Here is a 5772-nt window from a genome sequence, read left to right as displayed (position 1 = left end):
CCTTACCTAGGTCAGGTAGACATATATACAATATGCAATGTACCAAGAACATATACAGTAGCCACGTGGCCTACACCAAAGAAAATTAGCCTAGGTCTTTAAATGTAATGTCTACAATAGTATGTCGACAATAGTCTTATATGAATGTACATACATAGCTTTTGAGCTATTGTGATCCACTGAGAGGTCAATTTTTTTTTTCATTTTAAATAAGAAGTTTATTTAAACAACAAGACGCTTGACTTGAAGGGAAAACTATCTAGGATTCTTTTTTTTAAGAGTTATTTACCCCTACTTAAAGACAGATTGCCCTACATGTAACAGCTACGTACAAAAAAGTTATAAAATTGTCCTTGGTTTTACAATGATAAATGAAAACATTAAAATTCTCCAATCAAACAAGGTATGCAAGGATTTTTGTTGTTTTTTTCTTTTTTTGTTAAAACAGTGAGAGCAAAATAACTTACTGAAATATAAAGATAAAAGCTGAATGAGCATGCCACTAATGGAGAAGGGGGATATTTTCACAGAACCAGTATTTTTCCCCATCCCATCTCCATTTGATGTCAATCAAAATATACCATTGGCCATTTAGGTTTTTCTTTTAAAAAAAAAAAAGGAAAAGAAAAAAGAAAAGCAATATGCTTGTGCACATACACCAGTTACTTTATGTACAATAAAGGAATGGGGAAGGGGGAAATGAAAGAATAGAGAAAACTATACTGTAGTAGTCAGGATGTAGTGGAACCAAATTGCAGTTTTCTAATTAAGAATGTATTCTTGGTCTATAAGAACAAAGTTCTGGAGCAAAGTAGCAGGTTCCCTTTCTTAGTAGACACCTCCTGTCTGCTGCTGGAACACATCAATTGTATCTTCATCCTCCATTTCCAACTGTGCAGGTGTGTCTGTTTCATTGATTGGCTGCCCATCAAATCGGAATCTGATCTGCCTCATCGATAAACCCTGTCGTTCACAATAGGCTTTCATTAGTTTACTAAGTGGTGTATACCTCTTAATATTAAACTGCACCACAAAACCATCCTGCCCCGCCACCTTCAAATTAATATGATCGTTGTTCTCAGTCTTGACTCCTTCCTTGGGCTTTTAGTCGGCCATCGCAAGCACCGGAGTCTCCTCAGATACCCCTTCACAAAAGAGGCCCCCGGTCCGCACAGAACGAGCACACAAGGCAGCACCTGAGAGGTCAATTTTTGACCTTTATATGTTGAGTAGTTGTTTGGTTTTAGTTACATAATGTAGGTCGCTGACCCAAACCTGTGGGAAATACCATTTGACAAGAAGTTTTTGGTTTCACAGACCTGGTCTCTACTGTCTCCCCGTCACCCCATCTTTTTTTTTTTTTTTTTTTGTCCAGTCCTGGGCCTTGGACTCAGGGCCTGAGCACTGTCCCTGGCTTCTTCACGCTCAAGGCTAGCACTCTGCCACTTGAGCCACAGCGCCCCTTCTGGCCGTTTTCCATATATGTGGTGCGGGGGGAATCGAACTGAGAGCTTCATGTGTAGGAGGCAAGCACTCTTGCTGCGAGGCCACAGCCCATCACCCCATCTTAACAGTCATATATCAGGGAGATCATGCCCCTTTGTTTTCTGTGTTCTAGGCTTGTCTCGCTCAACATTGTTTATTCAAGTTCTGACCATTTCCCTGTGAATAACAATATTTCACCATTCCTAATCACTAAGTAGTATTCCATTGTGTATAGATACCAGATTTTTTGGATCCATTCGTCTGTGGAGGGGCTTCTGGGTTGTTTCCATATTTTGGCTATTGTGAATTGTGCAGCAATAAACATGGAAGTGCAAATGTCTTTTTGATATCTTGGGACCTGCTGTTCAGGATAGATGCCTAGAAGTTGAATGGCTGGGTCATAGGGTAAGTCTATATTGAGCTTTTTGAGAAACCTCCATACTGTTCTCCAAAGTGGTTGTACTAATTTGCACTCCCACCAACAATGGAGAAGGGTTCCTCTTTCCCCGCACCCCCTCCAGCATTTGTTGTTGCCAGAGTTCAGAGTATAGGCCATTCTAACTGGAGTGAGGTGATATGTCAGGGTTGTTTTTATTTGCATTTCCTTTACTACCAGGGATGTTGAACATTTCCTCATATGTTGCTTTGCCATTTTTATCTCATCTCTTGTGAAGTCTGTCTTTAGCTCCTTTGCCCATTTCCTAATTGGTTTACTGGGCTTGGAGGGGCTTAGTTTTTTGAGTTCTCTGTAGATGACAGATATTAGGCCTTTGTCTGTTGCTGTATTGGTAAAGATCCTTTCCCATATGGTTAGCTGTCTTTCTATCTTGGTGGCTATGTCCGTAGCTGTGCAGAAACTGTATTTTGTAGTAGTCCCATTTGTCAAGTCTCTCCCCTATTTGTTTTGCCCCTGGGACTATATTCAGGAAGTTCCTTCCTGTGCCTGTAAGTTCTAGCGTCTTTCCTACTCTGTCCTTCAGTAGTTTCAAGGATTAAGGTCTGATATTGAGGTCCTTGATCCATTTTGAGTTGATCTTGGTGCATGGTGATAGGCTTGGGTCTACTTTGAGTATTCTGCATATGGCTGCCCAGTTCTCCCAGCACCAATAGTTGAAGAGGCTATGTTTATTCCATTGTATGTCTTTAGCTCCTTTGTCGAATATCAGCTGACTGTAAGAGTGCGGTTTTATTTCTGGATCTTCAATTCGAATTCATTGATCTTCCGGTCTGTTTTTATACCAATACCAGGCTGTTTTTGTTATGATGGCTCTATAGTAGAGCTTGAAGTCTGGTATTGTGATACCTCCTGCACTGCTTTTTTTGCCTAGAATTGCTTTGGCTATTCTAGGTCTTTTGCTGTTCCATATGAATTTATGGTTTGCTTTCTCTATTTCAGTGAAGAATGTAACTGGGATTTTGATAGGGATTGCATTGAATTTGTATAACAATTTGGGCAATATGGCCATTTTCACTATATTGATTCTGCCTACCCATGAGCATGGGAGGTCTTTCCATCTCCTTGTGTCTTCTATGATTTCCCTTATTAGATTTTTATAGTTCTCATTAAATAGGTCCGTCACGTCCTTGGTTAGGTTGATCCCTAGGTACTTTATTTTTTTTTGGCTACTGTAAATGGAATTGTTTCCATAATTTCCTTTTCTGCTTGTACATTGCTGGTGTACAGAAAAGCTGCTGACTTTTGTGGATTGATTTTGTATCCTGCTACTTTGCCAAAATGGTTTGATAGGTGTAGGAGTTTGGGGACTGAGTTTTTTGGGTCCTTCAGATATAAGATCATGTCGTCTGCGAATAGGGATAGCTTGATTTCTTCCTTGCTAATGTGGATCCCTTTGATGTCCTCCTCTTGCGTTATTGCTATGGCTAGGGATTCCAGCACTATGTTGAAAAGAAGTGGGGAGAGTGGGCATCCTTGTCTTGTTCCTGAGTTTAGGGGGAATGATTTCTTTCCATTTAATACGATGTTAGCAGTTGGTCTGTTGTATATGGCTTTTATTGTTATGAGGAATGTTCCATCTATTCCTGTTCTCTCCAGAGCTTTTAATAAGTATGGATGTTGTATTTTGTCAAAGGCTTTTTGGGCATCGACTGAGATAACAATGTGATTCTTGATTTTAGCTCTGTTTATGTGGTGAATTACATGGATTGATCTACGGATGTTGAACCATCCTTGTGACTGTGGGATGAAGTCTACGTGGTCATGATGTATAATTTTCTTGATCAGTTTCTGGATCCTGTTAGCTAATATTTTATTGAGGAGCTTTGCGTCTGTGTTCATTAATGATATTGGTTTGTAGTTCTCTTTTTTTGTTGGGTCTTTGACTGGTTTGGGAATGAGTATAATATTAGCTTCATAGAATGAGTTTGGGATTTCTCCCTCTGTTTCTATTTCGCAGAAGAGTTTGAGGAGTATTGGTATTAGCTCCTCACCAAAGGTTTTATAGAACTTGTTGGTGAATCCATCTGGGCCTGGGCTTTTCTTTGTTGGGAGGTTCTTGATTACCCCCTGTATCTCGCTGTAAGTTATTGGTTTATTTAGTTGATTTATTTTTTCTTGGTTCAGTTTGGGCAGTTTAGACTTCTCTAAGAATTGATCCATTTCTGTAAAATTATTGATTTTAGTGAATAGAGGTTCTGGAAATAGTTCCTTATGATTGTTTGAATATCGTGTGTACTTGTTGTTATTTTTCCGGTGGAGTCCCTGATTTTACGTATATGAGTCTCTTCTCTTCTTTTTTTTGTAAGTCTTGCGAGGGGTCTGTCAATTTTATTTATTTTCTCAAAGAACCAGCTTTTAGTCTTATTTATTTGTTGAATGGTCTTTCTATTTTCAATCCGATTTATCTCTTCTTTAATCTTTGTGATCTCTCTCCTCCTAGTCATTTTAGATTTGATCATTTCTTGTTTCTCCAATTGTTTTAGTTTCATTGTGAGGTTATTCACCTGCTTTGTTTCCATTCTTTTAATGTGAGTGCTGAGGGCAATGATCTTGCCCCTCAGTACTGCCTTAGCTGTGTCCCATAGGTTTCTTTGTGATGTATTTTCATTGTCATTGTGGCTTATGAATTCATTGATTTCATCTTTAATTTGGTCTGTGGCCCAAGTGTTGGATAACAGTGTGGGGTTTAGCCTCCAAGAATGTGTATAGCTTCTGTGGTAACCGTTGTTATTGAGGGTTTCCTTTAATCCACTGTGGTCAGATATGATACACGGGATGATGTCAATTCTTTTGTATTTGCTGAAGTTCTTTGTGTGGGCTATGACATGGTCTATTTTGGAGTATGATCCATGGGCTGCTGAGAAGAAGGTGTTTTGGGTCTCTGTAGGGTGGAAGATTCTGTATAGATCTGTCAGATCCATTTGGGATATGGTGTTACTTAGGTCCTCAGCTCCCTTGCTGATCCTCTGGGTGTTGGATCTGTCTCTTGGAGAGAGTGGGGTATTAAAGTCACCCATTAGGATTGTGTTTGGGTCTATCTTGTTCTGTAGTTCTGTGAGAATTTGCTTTACATATATAGGACCTCTTTTGTTCGGTGAGTATACATTTATCACCGTGATGTCTTGATTCTGGATTTTTCCTTGTATTAAAATGTAGTGACCTTCTTTGTCTTTTTGAGTTGATTTTAATGAGAAGTCCAGCTTGTCTGAGATCAGGACGGCTACTCCTTCCGTTTTGGTAGGTGCATTTGCTTGGAAGATCTTGCTCTATCCTTTCATTCGGAGCCTGTTTTTATCCCTTGCTGTAAGGGGGATCTCTTGTAGACAACAGATGGCAACTTTTTGTTTGCGGATCCATTCTGCTAGTCTGCTCCTCTTTATTGGAGAATTTATACCGTTTATATTCAAAGAGATCAAGGATAAGAGTGTTTTTTCTCCTTCCATTTTCTTGTTGGGCTGTTTTTCCTCTTTTTTTTTTTCTCTTGTCTTTAGTGAGCTGCTCTTTCTGTTGGGCTCTGGCTATTGTAGTTTCTTTCTGTTTCTGTCTGTGTGTCCTGTACAGTTTCTGTTGGGTGGGAGTCCCCTCTTAGAATTTGCTGTAGGGCTGGTTTTTTATTCACATACTCCTTTAGATCCTCTTTGCTATGGAAAGATCTGGTTTTCCCCTCGAATATGAACTCCAGCTTCGCTGGATATTTTATTTTAGGTTGGCAATTGTTGGCTTGTAGGACCTGGATGGTATTCTTCCATTCTCTTGGCGCATGGTAGGTTTGTGTGGAGAGGTCTGCTGTTACTCGGATCCTCTTCCCATTGTAATAAATTTCTTTCTTC

General features: G+C 39.6%; 1 pseudogene; it reads right to left on the bottom strand.

The window, feature by feature from the left end:
* Positions 1–608: 608 nt before the first annotated feature.
* Positions 609–1116, bottom strand: LOC125346222 (annotated as a pseudogene).
* Between the last annotated feature and the right edge of the window lie 4656 nt (positions 1117–5772).

The sequence above is a fragment of the Perognathus longimembris genome, chromosome 2 (assembly GCF_023159225.1).
Source record: "Perognathus longimembris pacificus isolate PPM17 chromosome 2, ASM2315922v1, whole genome shotgun sequence".
NCBI lineage: Eukaryota > Metazoa > Chordata > Mammalia > Rodentia > Heteromyidae > Perognathus > Perognathus longimembris.
This window is presented reverse-complemented; position numbering and strand designations above follow the sequence as displayed.